We start from the raw sequence: 22,116 nt of genomic DNA on the forward strand, positions 1-22,116 counted from the left end.
GGTGAAAAAAGGGTCAATGGGGGAAATATACTTTAGTTCTCAGAAATTCATTGTGGACACAACTTTTTTGAAGTTTATTTTAAGCTGTTCAGGGAGATACATCTGGTCTACATATCAGAATCAGGTTTATGCTTTTGACTTAATAAAAGTAATAAAATCTTGCCTGGTTGGCGTGGCTCAGTGGTTGAGTGTCAACCTATGAACCAGGAGGTCACAGTTATATTCCCAGTCAGGGCACAGTCCTGGTTGTGGGCTTGATTTCTCAGTGTGGGGCATGCAGAAGGCAGCCAATCAATGATTCTCTCTCATCATTGATGCTTCTATCTCTCTCTCCCTCTCCCTTCTACTCTGAAATCAGTATATGTATGTATGTGTGTGTGTGTGTGTGTGTGTGTGTGTATAATATATATATATCCTACATAATAAAATGGTAATATGTAAATTACCATCACTCCGCTACGCCCACGATTGGGCCAGCAGGAGGCTCAGGGGGCGGGACTCAGGGTGGCCGGGGTAGCTGATTGGGCCAGCAGAACGCTGAGCTCGCGGTGCCACTGGCGCCGCGAGCTCAGCGTCTGTGCCATGGCTGCGCCGGAGGCTTTCGGAAGGCCTGGTGCACCGGCGGACAGCCGGCCGGGTCCCCCGCGATCAAAAGCCAAAGCGGGGGAGCTGGCCGGCTGTCTGCTCCGGCACAAGGCCTTTCGAAAGCCTCCACCGCTGGAGGCTTTCGGAAGGCCTGGTGCACCGGCGGACAGCCAGCCCGCTGGTGCACCAGGTGCATGATTAAATCATGCACTGGGCCTCTAGTATATATATATGGTCTTAAAATCTTGCCAACTTGGATAATAGTTTTTTCAAAGCCTATTTTTTGTGTCCTTACTTTGGAAAAAACAAAGTTTGTTTGATATGGTGAAATTTGTTATTTTTATGTTGAAATTAATTTATATGATTTGTCTCACTTTATCTTTAAATTTTTACTTTTTATATATGGACTTTGTGAAGTTTTTATTATTAACAACTAAGTCACATTTACAAGGCAACCTTTTTGGTACTTTTTTGGTTCTCTAGCTTTGTGTTTCTCAGCATCATAAGAAAAACACTGAGAGAAGGAAACTCTAAAGGAGACAATTTATCCAGATGGCGTCCCAAAAAGACTCCCATACTTCTCAGGTTTCTAGAACAGTCTTTCCCTTGTTGCTTCTATCCCCTCCAGCTCTCTGTTTTTGCTCTGTGTTTTGGGCTATTTTTTATTTTTCAGACTGGTAAACTTGTTCTTAGCTATGACTATTTTCTATTTTCAGTTTGTCTATTGAAATATTAAACTATTCTATTATCCATGTGTTATACAATAATTATATATTTTAATTAAATTATTATATATTAAAGTTTAACTGATGATTTGGTAAATATATTAAAATCAGTTAAAAAGGTGCTCACTTTGGCCACACATGTGTTATCATTTAATTAAATTATATATACATAGTCTTTCCAGAAATCTACTTTTGTGGATTATCTATTTAAGATTTATTTTCAATTCTTTTGCCTTTTCTTCCTCAAAGGGAATGGTTTGTTCTTTATAATGAGTTTGGCCTTTCTTTTTTTTTTTTTTTGGGGGGGGGGGGGCGGGTATTATATAATCCCCTTAAGAATATTCTGATTTTGCTTTGCATCCTCGATCATGTTATGTTCCTTCAATATTTAGGTTGTTCTTGACTCTCCATCACTGTCAGCAGTGAATGTCTGTTCTTGTGGGTCAGTGGTGAAGGAACTGACCAATTATTGCCAAATCTGGGAGAGAGGGATTCTCTGACAACAGGGACAGGGAAGGAGGCAGTTAAGGCCACCATGCAGTTTCTGCTCTCAGTTCCCCTCAACAAAGGCTGTTAAGATGTGCCAAGCCCTCATAGGATCAAAGATAGTAAGCAAGCAAATGCAGCCCACACTGCATCCTGTGCCCCTCCAAGAACCACAGACACAGCGGCATGCCCCAGTTCTGGAGGAAAGATAAGGCCTCTGAGCCATCTCCGGTACATCAGCTGCCTTAGGCATCAAGGATAATAATCCGTGTGCCTGCCTTTTCTACGGGGGATCATGCCCCCAGATGTACCTGCAAACTGCTACCAGTTTGACTGCCCTGCTTGTTCGAGCCCGCCAGATAAGAAATGGAAGGAAGATATGGTCACGTCACGAGAAGGGCCCTATGAGATAATTTTACTAATTGTAACATCTTTTTTAGGAGATTACTTTCTATTTCTTACTATGCAAACATATAACCTATCTGTAGCAATATTTTTGCTCCTTTTTATGAACAAGGTGTAAGCCATTTATTTCTTTTCCAAAACCACTCTGGATATTAGTCCTATGTAATTTAACTTGAATCCAAGCTTTGGGTCCAACTCAACCAGGTCATGCCATGATGAAGAAAATGGAGTCCAACTGTGCAGAAGCGGGCAGGCTGTCAGTCTCCTGACCAAGACCCCTGGAGGAGGCAGGCTTTCTGGTCTCTGGTGCTCTTTCAGGCTGCAGGCCATGGAGCACCCAGGCCACCACGTCAGCTCTCCTTGGCCTCCTCAGGGCTAGAGGTGGTCTCCACAAGCTCACTCAGTGTTGCTGTTGACCTTCCACCTGGGCTCCGTAACAGCCTGGTTACGATCCACAACCTGAGGCTTTCTGGTGCAGGTCTCCAGGTGCTGACCCAGCCCCGGGATGAACCTCACACCATTGGTTTCCACACAAGCAACACCTTGATGCAGTCTTTTTGGCTGTTGAAAAGCTAGTTCTTCAGGTATAATCCTCTGTTCTGACCTTGATTGATCCAGAGGAGGAAAATGTCTCTCTGAATTTTCATTTTCTATCCAATATAACACTCTTTTCAAAATGTATGCTTGCAAAATTATTTTTACTTGTAGCCAATTTTTTTTAAAAACCTGAAGCATAGTCATGACTTTTTCTAAGATTAATGACTATTTCACCTACGTTTGCAATTTTTTCTTAGTTTACATTTTTTATTAGTGATGCCGACATCCATTCATCCTGTGTTCTTTGGAGAATGCTAGCATTTGTAGGTTTAGATTTATATGCTCTAGTCCCTCTGATTGTCATTTTTTGTGTGCAAATTTTTAATATTTATATTTGTTTCTCAGTGACCAGGATGTAGTTGTGGCTTTCATTTTCTATCTTGCTGATGTAACGTTTTGTTGTGAGGCCTGCTTTTTTAATGGTTTTAGGTGAAAAGTTTGAAGTGCTTACTATGTGCTAGGAATAGGTACAATGACATATTATTTTTCACAGCAGAACTTTAGCATATTGTGTTATACAACTCCAGAGAACATTTCTTTTATATTCCCCAAGGTTGTGCAATAAGATGTGTCTGACTAACTTGAAAACACAATGGTAAGTTTTTTAATGGTAAATTCAAAAATTTATCTTCATATCTAGTATTTACTTGTGGTAAATAAATAATAAAAAAAAACATAAAGCACATATGTACATACATCAAAATGACGGAACTTTTTTTTTTTAATAAATAAATGGGAGATGGCGACATAACCACAAAACGACGTACGTCGAGTCCGACATAACCTGAGGACTGCCTGTACTCAAGAGGTTGAGTGATTTTCTTATGGTCACAAAGTAAGTAAATAACCAAACCGTTTTTTATCCCAGATCTTCCAACTCCAACTTTTATACCCTGTCCACTCTATCATACTACAGCTTTATTTTTCTTCTTTTTTCTTTTTCTTTTGTTTTGTTAATCCTTACCAGAGGATTTTTTCCCATTGATTTTTTTTATAGATAATAGAAGGGAGTGGGAGAAGGAGAGAGAGAAAAACGTCAATGCAGGAGAGACACATCTGACTGGTTCTGGGATCAAGCCTGCAACCAAGGTACCTGCTTCTGAACCTGCCACCCTTCAGTCTGCGGGAAGACGCTCTAACCACTGACCCAAATGGCTAGGACATACAACAGCTTTCTATAGTAACCAGATCTTGGCTGCTTCCAACAGTGATTTTATTGTCTATTGCAGATTTCAGTTTTTTTAAAATTTTATTTTATCTTGGACTGCTATGGTTTAGTAGGTGTTCTGTCCCTTTTTATCTTTTTTGAGAATAGATTTTATCCCTTTTCTAAAACCTTCTTGCAGCAAATTTATTTGGGGGTTATGTTTATCTCTGAGCTCCCACAGTTTTATTCTGCTTTAGTGTCCAAAAGACTTTCAGCGATCCAGATTACTTTTTCTGTTTACTCACACTATCTGGAGTTCTTGAATTACATGTGGAGCTTTGTGTTTCTGCTGAAAACGATCTTTGTGTGGGATTTTACAGTCACACATATGGAATTGAGATGTAGCTATCTATAGTTTTTGCTTGTTTGCCTACTTGCTTTTGAGAAGTCCACACCTTATTACACAAAAAATCCACTAGCTTATATTAATATTTCATTGTTTTTAAAAAGTATAATTGTCCCTCAAAGAAACAGTATTGTGGTATTTTTTTGTTGCCTATCCCTCAAATCGTCCAACTCCATATAAAGTAGAGTCACTTTCCCACTTTGTCATTAACATCCTGTGATTTTCAACAAGTTTCCTTCTTACTATTATTACTGTTTTTAAATTTATATTTATTATTGAAAGTATTACAGATGTCCCCCTTTTTTCCCCCATTGACCCCCTCTACCTTACTCTCACCCCACCCCCAGGCCTTCACCACACTATTGCCTGTGTCCATGGGTTATGCATATCTATATATATAAAAACCTAAGTGACCAGCTGACCAGCTGGTAGCTATGACACACACTGACCACCAGGGGGCAGGTGCTCAATTTGGGAGCAGAAACCACAAGCATGGAAACATGGAACAGACCAATGAGTCTCAGAAGGAAGGGGAGAGGGTGGGAAGAGATTAATCAGAGATCTTATATGCATACTAGAGGCCCGGTGCATGGATTCATGCACAGGTGGGGTCCCTCAGCCTGGCCTGTAGGGATCAGGCCAAAAATGGCTCTCAGACATCTCCCGAGGGGTCCCGGATTGCGAGAGGGAGAAGGCTAGGCCGAGGGACCCCACCGGTGCATAAATCCATGCACCAGGCCTCTAGTATGAATATAAATACTTTGGTTAATTTCTCCCTACCCACCCCCCTCTTCCCTCTGAGATTCATCACTCTGTTCCATGCTACTATTACTATTTTTAAAAATATATTTTTATTGATTTCAGAGAGGAAGGGAGAGGGAAAGAGAGATAGAAACATCAATGATGAAAGAAAATCATCACTCAGCTGTCTCCTACATGCCCCACACCAGGGATCAAGCCTGCAACCCAGGCATGTGCCCTGACTGGGAATTGAACTGTGACCTCCTGGTTCATAGGTTGATGCTTAACCACTGAGCAACACCGGCTGGGTGCTACTATTACTATTTTTAATTCTACATTCTAAAACTCCTCTTCACACAACAGGAGTTAACTTGTTTTGCAAACGAGATTTATTCTCAGTAGATGTTCTCAAGTTACCATGAATAAAAAACTGCTCAGTACCTGCAAAATACCCACTTACCTGACATCTCTTCAAAAGGAATATGGTTTATTTTATTACATTTCCTGCTTGTATGATAATACATGAGGAATATTCCACTTGTTCATTTAAACTACTTTGTTTTGAAATGTTCAGCTTGGAGGAAAAAAGAAACTAAATTAATCAGAGTTGCATGTTCCTGTCCAGTGACTTAGTGAAATAAAATTGATGGCCTGGTCTTACATTATACAGATGGTTCGTGCTATGGAAATAAACTTCACATGTAAAAAGTCACTACAGAAATATATAAGGTTAGGAAAACACTTACCTGTTGTTCCCAAACATGGTTGGTTTGTAAGGTGGCCCAAACTTCAGCTGTCAAACTGTTCTGACTAAAAATAGTTTAGAATAGTTCAAAATGACATCTTTGCTCTTCACATTTATAATCTGTTAGATTTACTTCATTGATGAGTAAAGGATTAAATCTTAGGGGTAATTTTCAACAAAGTAATTCAAAGGTTACCAAGCTCTTTCTAATTATGTTTGTACTTCCAAACAATATCCCAATATTTAAGTAAGTTTTAAAATAAGATCCAAATTTTGGTATTTAAATTCCTCTCTCCTTCCTTCTAGAGACAGATAAGCAGTGAAATGCAGGCTCTACAAATCTACTAAGCTGCATTATCTGCTAAATGCATGAGGCCGATCACCCAGAAATGTCACTAGTTGGGCAGGCAGGACAGGGATCTTAAGTAGATCTGTTAAAAGTTTTGATGAGAAAAAGAGGTGGGAAAAATAGTAAAAGAGTTGTGAAGAACTGAGTTGCATTATGTACAACTAAATAGGTCCCATAGAACTGGATGTTTGCACTATGAAAGGCATCAGGTGTCAGGGGGAGAGGGACTGGAGCGGGCTGGAAAAGGTTAGTGGGGAAAAAAGGAGGACCTATGAAATACTTTAAACAATAAAGATTAAAAAGACTATCAATAAGTTATTCAAAAACCTCTGGCATATTGATGAGGGCAGATTCTATGAGGTGAGAAGACTATACAAAATTGAGGAATTCTTAAACGTGGAATTAAGGAGGAAGAATGTCTGTTATAGGAAATTTAACTTTATAATTTATAAGGAGCTAAATCACCTTCCCCACAGCAGTGACTTTCCATGTATAAAATTTCAGTGTGTGCAGCCTCACTAAATTATGCCCTTTTCTTAACGGTATTGGCTATTGTTTATCACTCTTCAGGGATAAATTGAAAAAGGGAAATGAAAATCTGTGAATAGACAATGGAAGCAAAGCAAATGGCAGAGAGGAGAAAATATTCCTCTAACAAAGCCTTAACAAGATGAAGGAAACTGAAGGTCCAAGAAATGAGTTGAGATTTAGCAGCACTGCTAGGGCATTATCATGGAGACAAGCTACGCTACACATGGTTTGGAGAAGACCCTTGAGAAATAACTCTTAAAATGTCCCAGATATCTAAAAAGTTACCCCAATCATTCACAATATATCCATTGCTCAGAGGTACCGAGTATTGGACCATTGGGACAAGCCCTCTCCACCTCTGAAGATGTTGGTAAATGAATAAGAACCAGTGCAGGCAGCAGACTTTCCACAGGCCCTTTCAGCCTTTAACCACTTTTCTTTTGCTTTTAAATAGCCTTTTCTAGTTTCTGAGTTCATTGGGATTTGTTCAGCTCTCTTCAGGTTTGGCAATATCCTTATTCCTTTATACCAGAGTTTCAGCCTGAAATCCTCCCTTTTTCTGCTCACTGTGCAAGTCACTCTGCATCTTGGGTAATATGTTGGGGTACAGGAGAAGCGATTTCACAACTGAGGCATCTTAACGAAAAGGAATTGCAAGTTGGGATGTAGGACCAGAAAATAATATCTTAGAATGCATTTGATCTCAAATTTGAATTTCCACCTATCTTAGATACAAAATGAAAAAACAAAAAAGATGGAAACCAAGAGCCATAGGAATTTTCTGTGTCTCAGATGCCCACAGCTGTATATTAGCTCTCAATAGCATTCAATAGTACTCTTGGGGGAAACCATTGCTCTTGCCTCCAAATCCCCATCATCGATCCTGGTCTATAACAAGCTAGAAACAAGGCATTTGCTGCCTTTGAGAAAAGTGTTGATTCTTTCTGCCTGCAGTCCTCGGATTTTCTCTTGGATCAAGGCCCTTAGTGGGGTTCGTGCCAGGGCGAGTTTCTTCCACACACACCCTGTCTAAAATTGATGGCAGAGGATCTCAAGTTTTGCTTAGAGCCAGAGATGTAATAGTTACTATACAATTAGAGTCCCTAGAAGGTTTTGTTCCTCCCTACGTCAGTCACCTTATTCCTTACCATGCTACGGCCATGTGTGCCTCTTTCCTTTTCGTGAAAATGTTATTCTCTCACAGGCTTTGTACTTGCTCTCCCTTTTGCCCAGAATGCTCTCTGTCTCCAGTTCTTCACACAACTAGGTTCTTTGCATCATGTTGGATTTAAAGAACCTTGCTTGGCTACCCTATAGGGAGTAGCACCCCCTCAACCAGCAGTTGTTTTCTATATCACTATATTAATTTATTTCCTTTAGAGCAGTTATCAAAATTACTAGGTTTACTTGATTTTTTTTTTTGTCTCTGTCCACTAAATTGTGAACTTCATGAGAACTGGGCCTTCATCTATCCTGTTTATGCCTGGCATTTAATTAGAAACCTCTGAGAGTTTTCTTCTTGATTTCAATGTCTTGATATGGTATAGTCTCTAAGCTTTCAGAACTAGCATAAAACTATATAAAATATTGTTTGGCTGGGTCAGTAGCTACAGCTACAGAACCTTAAACTGAACATATCCTTGATTTTGGGTCCTGCTTTGAGGTTTCCTCTTTCTTATGAATGCTCTCCTGTGGAACTCTGGACCCAGGGTTGCCTTTAATTATCTATAGTTGATAGATTGGGCTTTGTCTTTTCAGAGTTGAAGCTCATGTCTTGTTGTAATTTTCCAATGCTCTGTAGATATTTGCTTCAGGCCTAACAGAAGGGACATTTGTCACGGGATGAATTTGAGGAAATCCAGCGCTTTGAGGAGAGGATTTCCAGGCTCTTCTAGGGTTCTGATGAGGACAATGATGTCATCTAAGCAAAATAGCACTCCTAGAAAACTCTGCCCACGGTCTTTTTTTTTTCATCAATAGCTAGAAGGAGCAGGGTCTTCTAAGATCCTTTGGAGCATTTTTCATATTCTCCATAGGGAGATGAAAACTCTATTTTCTTTGCGTCCTCTACTTAGGTATTTGCCAATGCCCACCCATCAAGTCTAACACTAAATACATTAACTTTCTAGCAGTCGAGGGGACATTGTAGAATGTTACTGCAGAAATCAATAATGCATATATACCTGAGTTTTATCCCATTTATCTCAATTATAAAATAAAAGCCCCTGTGCATACCAATTTAAAAACTCCCAACAGATTCTGCTATGTGTGGGTTTGTGTATACGTCTATGCTATGGTAGCTGCCAAAACTAACTTTTTAATTAGCATCTTATAAGAAGAATAGAAGATTAAGATCCAGCCCTGGCCTGGAAACCTAGTTGGTTAGAGTGTCATCCTGATATGCCAAGGTTGTGGGTTTGATCTCTGACCAGGGCACATACAAAAATCAACCAATGAATCCATAAATAAGTGGAACAATAAATTGATGTTTCTCCCCTCCCCCCCCATTTCGTCTCTCAAATCAATAAATTAAACAAAATTTTAAGAGATCCAATATTAGGTGGTAAATTGAATATCAGTTGTCCAGAACTATTGTTAATTTGTGTAAAGAGTCTCTTTTAGCTTTTTAGTTGACATAAATACATATGTATATGACTTTCTTGAGTTCACTTCCAACATCAGTCTCCTGAACACCAATACCTTAAGCTTCTCTGTCTTCTAAGCCAGGTGTTTTCAAGAGTCTATTCAGGGACTAGGACTACCATACTTTTGCTAGATAAACATAATAAACCACCCTGCATAAATCAATGGCTATAGGTAAAATGGCCAATTAGGGCAATAACCAGAGGCTAAGAATTATATATGCTCATCAAGATGTGGGGCCACATGAGATAAGGGTGGAAGATGAAGTAGAGGAGAGAGAATTAAACAAGTCTAAAAGAAAAACCAAGACAATTAATGATCCACAAATGGAATTATCAATATTTAAAATCCCTTGAATTCCAAACAATAGAATCAAATGTTGATCTAGTCAAGGTATCCAGCACAATCTAAAGTGAATAGATTGGGAAATTTTAGGAAACCAAGAAATGTGAAATATAAATGAAGCTTTGGTGTAAATGTACTCGGTATTTATTATATAGAGAGAACTGACAATGGTACTTTTTTTTTAACAACCCACAAATACATATTCTGACCCAAATACAAAAGACCATAGCTCAGTAAATGCAAAAATACATGTTATTCAACTTGCAATTTGTATATAATACATTTTTTAAAATGCCAGCCTACAATTTGACTCCATTTTCTTTCTAAAATTCACAATTATGCAAACAGTAAGTACATTTAATTCTATATAATTACAGTGCAAATATACTTCCAGAAAAATATAAAATTCATTTTTATGATATAGGATACATTTATTCCTTTGTATTTAAAATATAAGACCACAATTCCTTAATAAAAATACCAGGTTCCAATTTTAAAAGTTATTTCTTTTCCAAAAGTAAAAGTTCCCCATTTAATGAGCTGTTTGACACACAAGTTTTAATACTTTTATTAAAGCTTCAAGAAGCTACTCTTCCATAATATAAAACAAAGTATTATTTTTATATATTCTGAACAAAAAGGAAGATAGAGATCAGAAGCTGAGTATCACAATGCTTTTTCTAGTTTTACCGTTTGCCGAGCATCTGCTGTCAGATTTCGACAACAATTTTGAGCAAACATTTTTCCTTATATCTTTTTTCATCATAAGGGTCTTATATGCTTTTCTGAGTTGTTAGCATTTTCTTTTTTGATGAGGGGCTTATTTCCTATTGTGTTATTAGCACATGCACATGCACACACCCTTTCCTCTGCAATAATTATAGAGCCATTTGCTAGCTAATAGCTTCAACTGGGCTTTGGAGGTGTGCCACAGGACACATTTTATTGTTATCTAATTACTCAGCTGCAAATTAAAGTGTGGATTTAGATAGCCATGCTTCAACTTTCTATACTTTGGCTATAAAGAAAAAATTTATTAATTTTCTTCTTTGAACATAGGGTCTGGTCATTTTGCAGGGACAATTCTTTCTTTCTTTTTTTAAAAAAAATATATTTTATTGATTTTCCACAGAGAGGAAGGGAGAGGGACAGAGAGCCAGAAACATCAATGAGAGAGAAGCATCGATCAGCTGCCTCCTGCACACCACCCTTGACCGGAATCGAACTTGGGACCCCCCAGTCCCCAGGCCGATGCTCCATCCAGTGAGCCAAACAGGCCAGGTAGGGACAATTCTTTTTATGTGTGCAGTTTGCTAGAAAGATGTAAATGTGGGCTCATTTGCTATATCTTTTATTGTAACTGCTAGACTAGGGTGCATCCAAAATGGTAAGTCTACAAAATTAGTCAGAAATAGTCTAAACCTAAAATGTGTTACTAGAGAAAGGGAAATTCGGGTTGACATTTATATCACCTTTTAAAGCTTTAGAGGTTTGAGTTGTTAGTGCCTTCCTGTCTTATGACCTTCCTAATGCCTGCCTTTCCCCCTCTCCCCGCCCCACACACAATTAATACTGCCTCCTCTTTGAGTGGGGGCTCAGCCCAGAGAAGTAGAAGTGACTGACTTTGGGAGTAGAATCTGTCCACCGTGGGAAGCATTTTCCAAAGTATCGTTGACTATGGAGTTAACTGATGTTCAGAGGCAAAAATGATTTCACATCAATTTAATTACTTTAAGTCCTAGCCAATTTGCTGGACTTCTCTAAGCCTCAATTTCCTCTCTGTAAAATTGAGATAATCCTGTCACTGTGGCATTGGATTGTTTTTTGAGGATCAGATAAGATCTTTTAAGGGGTTTAGTATGGGCCTCACACAATGTAAACTTGATAAGTGGTAGGATTTTCAGGACCCTGTTTTCCAATGTGCACTGTGAACTTTAATGGAATGACATATAATTTTTAATATTCTTGACTGCCTTTGGCAACAGCACCTCTTATTTTTCATTGGGCATCTGAGGGATTATCATGTTATGAAAACATCTTTAGAGGACAGTTCTCAGGGACAGTGTTTCATATACAAACATTATAAATATGTATTATAATAAAAACTAATTTCACATAAATAAAATTAAAACAAATTAATTAAAAACAAATAAAATAATAACAATATAATAATGTCAACTTTCTTTCTTAAGCCAATTCCAAATTGTTTTAAATACAATATAACCACGTAAATATATTAATATTGCTTTGTCAAGTCATTAAACAACATCTTTTATTGTTTTGATTCCTTCTTGCTTCTCATAGCCCCAATCTCTATCACAGATGGGCTTTTATTCTTAGCCACTTGTAGAATTGACTAAGGGCTCCTTCTTCCACCACAAATTTAGACTTTTTGACATTATCTCCAAGGTCATACAAGTAGTCATTGTGATTTTATAGGTGTTTATTAAAAACATTAATTAGCCATATGTAAAACTTTTGTATATACTCTATTTTGGTGTTTTTCCATTTTCTAATTTAATAGAAGATGGGAAGAGAGAATGGAAATGCTCAGGTCTTGGTAGCTCTAAGTGGCTCCGCCCTTGCCTCCCACTGATGGTGTATTTACCTCAAGTGTGTTGCATCCTGACCTGACTCCTCACATTCCCTTCTAAACATAACCCTCTTCTGTAGGGCTTATCATCCTTTTCAGCACTGGGGGATCAAATAATGGCTCTATTCCCCCATTTCTTATTCACCTTTGTCCTTGAATTAATCAGTTGACAAATGTTGTAGAGTCAGTTCTGTTATCTGCTAACCCATCCCTATTGCTTAGTCATCAGGCGAATTTAAGAGGTGGGAAGGTGGGGAGAGACAAGGGGTCCTAATGTATGGTGAGAGGAGATTTGACTTTGGGTGGTGGGCACACGGTGCAATATTCTTTCTTGTAACATAAAAACTCACACCTGAAACCTATATGTTCATGTTGACCAATGTCACCCCAATAAATTTAATTAAAAAAAAAACCTTTTTCCCCCTCATCCAGAAATATATTTTCTACCCACTTTCCTTGTCTCTAATCTCTTCTTATTCTTTCCCTCTACAGTGCTGCCAGATAAGATCTGAAAACATAGCTCTGACTTTGTCACTTACCCTGCTTAAAAACCATCTGTAGCTCCTTGGTCACTATAAAATAAGATCTTTTTAAGTCAACATAAGTTCCCATTTCTTCATCACAAATACTGTTTCCTTTTGTCCTCATAGATTGAGTTCAACCCTCCATATCTCACTAAAAGCCATTTCTTCCATGAAAACTACTCTGATTCTCCTCTCTCCTCATGTACCCAGCTAGAAAGAATTCTTTCTTTCTTTTAATTTATTTGTTATTGAATTTATTGGGGCGACATTGGTTTATAAAATTGCATAGGTTTCATGTATGCAATTCTACAGTATATCATCTGTATATCGTATTGTGTGTTTACCACCCCAAGTCAAGTCTCCTTCCATCATCATTTATCCCCGCTTTACCTTCTCCTACAACTCCTCACCCAAAAGAATACTTTTCCTCTGCCATAAGCATGTTACCTTTACCTGGAGATAATATAAATATATTACCTGATAATATATTTGCCAAATGAAAAATATAGTTATATATATAAATGAATAATATATTTATCAACCATAAGCATCTTAAAGGAGAGCCTTTGTCTAAATCATTCTTGGTCTCCTCCACAGAGCATCCTATCTATAAAACAGTAATATGCAAATCATCACTCCGCTACACTCACAAGCCACGCCCACCGGCCACGCCCAACGGCCAATCAGAAAGGGAATATGCAAATACACCTAACCAAGATGGCTGCAGCCTCGGAGAGCAGTTGTTGGAACTGGGATATTGGAGCCGAAGATCAGAGGGGAATATCAGAGCCAGCAGGGGTCCCTCACAGGTGATCAGAGCCAGCTGGGGTCCCCTGCAGGCGATCGGAGCCAGCTGGGGGTCCCTGTCCAGGGCCCGAGCCTCAGCCAGAGGCTTGCGGCATTGGCTGGGGGTGGAGCTGGGCCACTGGAACCAGCTGGGGTCCCCTGCGGTGATTGGAGCCAGCTGGGGGTCCCTGACCAGGGTCCAAGCCTCAAACAGAAGCTTGAGGCCTTGGCCTTGGATGGAGCGGGGGATAGAGCCATCTGGGGGTCCCTGCCCAGGGGCCGAGCCTCAAACAGAGGCTTGCGGCATTGGATGGGGGCGGAGCGGGGAGATCAGAGCCAGCTGGGGGTCCTGCCCAGAGCCCAAGCCTTGGCCAGAGGCTTGCAGCCTTGGCCGTTGGGGCGGAGCCTGGTGATGGGAGCCTGGCGATCGGAGCCAGCTGGGGGTCCCTGCCCAGAGCCCAAGCCTCTGCCAGAGGCTTTAGGCCTTGGCTGGGGGTGGAGCCCACGAGCGGAGCCAGCTGGGGGTCCCTGCAGGTGATTGGAGCCAGCTGGGGGTCCCTGCCCAGGGCCCAAGCCTCAGCCAGAGGCTTTAGGCCTTGGCTTGGGGTGGAGCCCTCCAGCAGAGCCAGCTAGGGTCCCTTGCAGGTGATCCGAGCCAGCTAGGGGTCCTTGCCCAGAGCCCAAGCCTCTGCCAGAGGCTTGCGGCCTTGGCCGCTGGGGCGGAGCCTGGCAATCAGAGCAAGCTGGGGTCCCCTGTGGGCGATCGGAGCCAGCTGGGGGTCCCTGCCCAGAGCCCAAGCCTAGAGGCTTGCAGCCTTGGCCGTGGGTGGAGCCGGGGGATAGAGCCAGCTGTGGGTGTCTGTGGGCAATTGGAACCAGCTGGGGGTCCCTTCCCAGGGCTGGAGGCTTTAGGCCTTGGCAGGGGTGGAGCCGGAGATCACAGGAGATAGGTGTGAACTACAGAGGAAATACCTTTTCTGACCACTCATTGGCTAAGCTCCCTGGATGCCACTGATAATATTCTTAGTAACTTGGGTATAAGAATCCAAAAAAGTGATCTAGGGCTTTTCCACCACACTCCTGGAGAAAAAAATGAAGGTCCGCTGCTGGAGGGCTAAGAAATGTCATAACCTGCCCTACACGGTTTGGCTCAGTGGATAATGTCTAGGTTTGCCAACCGCAGAGTCCAGGTTAGATTCTGATCAAGGGCATGTACCTAAGTTGCAGACTCCTCCCTGGCTGGGGCCCAGGTCAGGGCTCAGGAAGGAGGCAAGCAATCTAAGTATTCCTCTCACTTTGATGTTTCTCTCTGTCTTTCCCTTTCTCTTTCACATTCTCTAAAAGTCAATGGAAACATATACTCAGGTGAGGATAAAAAAAAAAAAAGAAATGTCATCCTATCTAATAAAAGAGTACTATGCAGATTGATCATCACTGCAACACACAATATAGCTGCCCCCATGTGGTCAAAGATCCTGCCCCCATGTGGACACAAGATGGCAACCACAAGATGGCCGGCAGGAGAGGGCAGTTGAGAAGGACCAGGCCTGCAAGGGAGGGCAGTTGGAGGTGATCAACCCTGCAGGAGAGGGCAGTTATGGGTAACCAGGCCGGCAGAGGAGGGAAGTTGGGGACAAACAGGCTGGCAGCAGAGTGGTTAGGGGGTGATCAGGCTGGCAGGCAGAAGCAGTTAGGGGCAATCAGGAAGGCAGGCAGGCAAGCAGTTGGGAGCCAGCAGTCCTGGATTGTGAGAGGGATGTCAGACTGCCCTCAAGGCAGTCGGACATCCCTTGAGGGGTCCCATATTGGCGAGGGTACAGGCTGGGCTGAGGGACAACCCCCCTCCGTGCACGAATTTCGTGCACCGGGCCTCTAGTAATAGATAATTGGTCACAATAACTATTTAGATAAGGGAGGAAAGGAGAATGGACAATAAGGGAGAAAGCAGAGTGCTACATGACTTAATATATGTTACATATTAACATTATATTGATATAAAAGTATTTAACATCGCCTTTCCAATACCGTCAATTTAGACAATCAGTGCAGAGAAAATGCATATTTTGCCTCTTCTGTTATCTGGTTTTTCATAAATTTTTATTTAATGACTTATTTTCTAGAGACCCCATATTTGGTTGTGGGTATTTGAGCAAGTACATGAAATGTTTCATATGCTAATGCCTCAAACAATATTTGTTTCAGGCAAAGATTTTGAAGGTCCACATTGGGTTGAGTTACTGAAGGGAACTTTAAACCTAGCAAACCTGCTCATGTAACAGATGAGGAATTGAGGCCCAGAGAGCTAACTAATCCAGGGCCACCCAGCTACTTAATTATCATTAGATTTAGCACTAGTATCCAGGGCTAACGATGGGTGAAGATGTCAGAAGCCATCTCCTTTGGTTTTGCCTAGGCCTGAGTCTGCAATCCTGATTCTAGTACTAGTGCATCTGCTGTGGCATAATATAGACTATGGACTGCAATGTTGTGCTCTTTCAATAAAAGCAGGTTTCCTCTGCCTCTTGACTGGGCAAAGTTGAATTCCTTCTTTTTCTTTTAGATTGAAATTGGTTTCTATCCCAAGGGGTTGAAGCCAGGTTAAGAAAACACACAAAACTATAAGGCAGAAGAACAGAGGAAATAATAATAGGGTCCAGTCAAAGCACCAAAGAAAAATTAGAGAAACCAGACCAAAATGATTTTATTTTAGCTACATGATGAAAGGAAGGTTATTCAGTCTACACGATAACTAGCCAGACCTGCTTTAATGATGAATTTTGAATCCACTGCTATGACAGTCCAACCTCTGATTTATGAACTAAATAGTACTAAAATAAATTTGCCCATATCAAACTTGGCTTAATGAGATTTCTCCATATAAAAAAGATATTATTGGCATCATTCTTCCAAGAGTGTAAAGACTATCTTGGAGCAATATGAGCAGTTGCCATCTTCTATTTTTTGTTTGTTATGAAATTGCCCTGCTTTCTTCCTGATATTCCTTTATTTATAATTTATCAAGCACCTATTATGTATCAACTACTCTCTAAAAAAGCACACATCACCTCTTTACTCAAAACTGTTGCTGAAAACACTACATTACCTGACATTTGTCATCTATGAACAAACAACTAAAAACAGTCATGTCATTTCGGTGCTGGTTTCTCTTCCTTGTGTCTCCATAGGTGGCATAAGTAAGCCTACGTCTTTCTTCTTTTTTCATCCTAACTTCTTTTCATGGTCCCCTGTGTTTTCTCTGTGTCCTTTGCTTCTTTTTGTTCCAGACCCTTATTTCTTAAGATAAAGTTCCTGAATCACTCCTATCAGCAGGAAGTCAGGCTGCCTGCAGAATAGTCAGAGGCAGACCATTGAAAATTCGTAGTTTTAATTTAAAAGTTGACTAGGTTACCCTGTAGCAGACAGGTATGTTTTTTGTTTGTTTGTTTTGTATTTTTCTTTTCACGGAAAAGAGGTGGACAAGGTGGTTTCTGAAAAGAAATGGACAAGAAAATTGCAGCAATCCTAAACCCTGGGCACAGATTATAACAAAACCTTGCCTTATGAAGAAGTCCTGACCTGAGCCACAGGAGGTTAGCTTTTTCCTTAGCTTGGGAAGTCTCTTCCTACAGTGCGTGGACTGCAGCCACCAATGTCTGCAGATTGGCCTCCAGCCCTCAGTGAGCATATGGAAACCTAGGTCACCCCCTTTCCATTTCAGCTCTACTTTCTGCGGGCTCTGGATAGGTGTAAATTCTCCCTCATTAAGGACCCAGTCAGTCTAATTGCCTCATTTGCAGTGTTGAAAGCAGAGAACTCTCTGTAGGAGCTGAAGGGGCATTGCCTTCTAGTCTGCCCTAGCCCAGGAGCTGGAGACCGTGTTGTGAAATGTGTGTGAGAATAAGGAAAAGAAGAAGAAAACTGAAGAGGGAAAACCATGAACAGAGTGGTAAATGGGTGGGGATTGGGGCTTTGGGAAGCAGGTCAAGCCTACTGCATTAATTAACATAGTGCTGGCTATTGTGACAAATAAACCACACATTTCAGTTGCTTAATCCAAGAGAAATATATTTCTTGCTCACAGAAGTCCAAAACAAGTGTTTCTGATTGGCAAGCAGCTGTTTCCTAAGCTAGGACCCAGTTTCCTTTCATGTTGTGGCTCTACCATCTTTTTGTTGTTGTTGTTAATCCTCACCCAAGAATATTTTTCCATTCATGTTTAGAGAGAGTGGAAGGGAGAGGGAGAGACACATGGATTGGTTGCCTCCCACAGGTGTCAAGAACAGGGCTGGGGATCAAGCCTGTAACCAAGGTACATGCCCTTAACTGGAATCAAACCTGGGACCCTTTAGTCCACAGGCTGACACTCTATCCACTGATAGTAGGCTAGGGAAGCTCTGCTATCTTTAATGTGTGGCTGCTAAGCTCATCTACATCAAACCAGAGAAGACAAGAACCTGGAGGATCAAATATAAACGCTTTTATGGTCCAGGCCTAAAAGTGTCACATATCTCTTTCTTTCACACTCCATTGGCTAGAACTCAGTCATGTGGCATACCTAAGATTTATGGGATTTTGGGAAATGTAGTCTAGCTTAGTGCCCAGGGAGAAAAAACGAGCTGGGTGAACCACTAGCCCACTTAACATCACCCATTTAATTTTTCACAAGAGAAACCCTGTCTATAACCCAAAAGTATAGGTATGTAGGTTGGAGTTGTAATAGTTCTGCAATTAGAGGACTTCTTAAAGGTTGAATAAAATCTGGAGAACACTTAGATTGTATATGTTGCCATTTCTGTCTTTTGATCATCTTAACTTAATGGCTTATACCCAAGTTATTTTGGCTGTAACTTTTGGTCATTAAAATGTTGCAGAATCAAGGGCATGAACCTGTAATATACACTGAAACTTGACTGTGTTCTTTGCTAAGAGAGCCAAGCATGCTATTTAATTTTGAGCAATAATACTTCTTAAATATAATACATTTTTATATTTAAAATATCTGTATAAGATTTTAACCTGTACCATCTCACTCTATCACCAGCCAGGCATGCATATGTTACCAATATATTAATAAATCCACAGATCTTATTAAAATGATTTTAAAGATAAAATGATAAAAGGTTTATGATGGCCTAGGAGAGCTAATTTGGCATCAGATTTAAAGATATGCCCTATTATGTGTCAGGAACTGTGTTAACAGAAATATTTATCTCTTTATTAAGTTTGTTTAGGCCAGGTAGAACTTATGAGTCTACTTCTCTTTTTTTTTAATTTCTTTATTGATTAAGGTATCACATATTTGTCCTCATCCCCCCATTCCCATCCCACACCCCTCCTCACGCATGCCCCCACCCCCCTATTGTCCTTAACCACTGGTTAGGCTCATATGCATGCACACAGTCCTTTGGTTGATCTCTCCCCTTTACCCCCACCCTCCCCTCCCCTCCCTCTGAGGCCCGAAAGTCTGATCCATGCCTCCTTGTTTCTGGGTCTGTTCTTGTTCATCAGTCTATGTAGTTCATTATTTCCCCTAGATGAGTGAGATCATGTGCTATTAGAAATACACTTATAAGAACCGAAAATGAGAAAAGCAATAATGGTTATGCTGACAGGCAAATGAATCAGTCTGTAGTGAGTTTCTTTCTGGGCCAACAGTTCTTTTGCGACCCAATTTCAATGTCCAACAGTTCCTTATGTGTACATGTCAGCAATGACATTTCAGTTCTGGATGGTGGACAAATGGTGGTAATGCTGGTCCGACTCTCTCTGGTTTGGTCCTGGGCAACCTGCAGTGACGTACAGCTGCTAACTGCTAGTATGGCAAGGCGACATCGGCATCTTCCATCTCTGGACTGCTTCTCTTCTGTCTTCATGGCTGGAGTAGTCCTGTCGATTCCTCTCTGTTGCTGGAATCCACATGGTCTCGGAGTTGTTTTCTGAAAATATACAATCATATTCTTGACCAAAAGTTAATAAAGGAATAGTTTTTATAAATTTGACTTGGGATCCTATTTCATTTTTTGCCCAAATGATTTTCCTCCGGCTTGTTTTGACACCTTGTGTGTTTTTCATGGGTGTCTTGCTTTTAGCCTTACAATTAATTTTCTAAAGTATTAATTTTCTAGATGTAATTTACTTACAGGTTATCTTTCCTTACATGATATTCTTCTACTACCCCCCCTTTCTTGATTTAAATCTTAGGAGGCTTTTGAAAATTTTATAATGTAGTCTTGATGGCTTTTAAATTTTAATTTTTTGCACTATAATATTACTGTTTTAGGTTCATTACATGGTGTGCAATTTTATCATGAGATGAACTACCAATAAAAATTTTAATTAACACTTTAGGAACACCTTTTTGTCCAGTACAATTAATTTTTCTAGTATATTTGCTTGTTTCAACTAGCCAATTTAAATTTGCCTGAAAACTTGACTACTATTTTACTGTCAAATTTATTACTCTAACAACAATCTTATTTTACCCTGTAAATATTAGTGGAAGGGATTATTTGCCTTCTTGAGTAGGTCCTGAGCATTCCTGGTGGTAGGCTGGATTAGGTATCATAAACCCACTTCCCCACACCATGGGTACAAGACAACTCAAACAATTCTTGTTGGAGTGAGAGGGCAGCTGCTGTCGGCCAAGTCTCTGTCGGTCACCTGGGTCCTGATCTGAGCTGGGCATGGGAAGCACGAAGCAGCCATGGGGGCAGGAGACCTCCCTCAGAAGGGGATAGGGTTCAGGCCCCTGCAATGTTGCGGGGGTGAGGTTCTGTGCCCCACCTCTGTTGACCCCCAAGTTCTCCCTGATGGCCCCTCTGTGACTGTGCCTGTCTTAGGTTGTTCCTTCCCTGAGAAATCTTACCCGTCTTTGGCTAACCAGCCATCCTCTGGGCCAAGCAGGGTGACGTGAGATTCAGTTTTGTCTCCTTGGTAGCCTATGCCCCTATGGGTCTATTTCTAAGTGGTTTTCACGGGGTATAGAAATCTGGGTTGAAACTTCTTTTCTTTTAGAACTTAAAAAATACTGTTAGTTCCTTCTAGTTCTCATGGTATCTGATGAGAAATCTTCTGTTATTCATTTGAATGTTTCTCCCCCCTATATGTAATGTGTCATTTTTTCTGCTTTCAAGATTTTTTTGTCTTTAGTTTCAGAAGTTTAATTTTCATGTGTCTTGGTGTTGATTTCTTTAGATTATCCTATTTAGGGTTTTCTCAATTTTTTAGATATGTAGGTTTATGTTCCTTGCCAGTTTTAAAAGGTTTTCAGCTATTATTTCTTCAAATACTTTTTCAGCCCTATCCTTTTTCTCTGCTCCTTCTAAGACTCCAATGACAAGAATGTTAGATTTTTTTCATTATAGTCTCACAGCTCCCTGAGTATCCCCTCCCTGGAGTCTGTCCTCTCTCTTGGGTTCTGGGTGAATTGTATTGCTCTATGTTCCAATTCATTAATTCTTTCCTCTGTCTCTTCCTTTCTGTTGTTGAACTCATGCTCTGACATTTTAATTTTGATTATTTTTCAGTTCTAAAATATTTCCATTTGGTTTTTCTTTATGTCCTTTTTCTAAGACTTTCTATTTTTTATTTGTTTTAAGTATGTTCATAATTGCTTGCTCAAGTGTTTTTATCATAGCTGTTTACATTTTTTCAGATACTTTTAATATGTCTGTCATCTAGACATTGGCATCTATTGTCTTTTTTTTCATTCAGTTTGAGATCTTCCTGGTTGTTATACATGATTTTTTAATTAAGACCTGGATATGTTCATTTTAAGTTATAAATCATTCTTGTTTTAGCTGACGTTTTCTGAAACTAGTCTGTCAAGGGAAATGGGGTGTGGGGTGGTCACTAAGTGGAATTACAAACTAAGGTATCCCACCCAGTCTCTGTTGACACTTCGTGAAAGCTCCTTATTACTGTTGGGCAAAGGTGAGAGTTCCAGCTTCCCATGAGGCTCCCAATGGCATCATGTTGAGGTTGACTGCTCTATATTGGGCCACAGGGGAAGTCCTGACTCTCCACTAGGACTGCTCGGATAGCACTACAGCAAGGAGGGAGGGGACACCGCACTTCTGCTGGTGGGAGTGATGGCCACTGACACTGTAAGGGGTGGGGTGTTACCCGATGGTGGGCACCAGAGTCCTGGCTCTCTATTTGGCCTTCTCTGACAAAACCCCAGTAGGAGTGTTGAGATGCCTTGTGACAGCCTTGCCAGGGTAGAAGGCTAGGCTCCCACTTAGTTCTTGCTGGAGAGATGGAGGTAGGACCACAATTTTTTTCTGTGTGGTTTGTTTGGAATAAAGCAGTTATTTTCTAAAAGTATTCTGACTTCCCAGACTGCCCCTTTTGACTAGAGAGAGCAGGCTCTTGTTGGAGCTTTTTTTTGTTTGTTTGTACCTATTGGCATTTCTGGATTACTAGCTGTAGCATCAAATCTGAAAGATAGATGGTAAGAGAAAATTCCGGGAACTTACTACCATGTCATTTCTCAAGCCAAGGTTCTTA

This window comes from Cnephaeus nilssonii (genome assembly GCF_951640355.1).
Source record: "Cnephaeus nilssonii genome assembly, chromosome: 9".
Taxonomy (NCBI): domain Eukaryota; kingdom Metazoa; phylum Chordata; class Mammalia; order Chiroptera; family Vespertilionidae; genus Cnephaeus; species Cnephaeus nilssonii.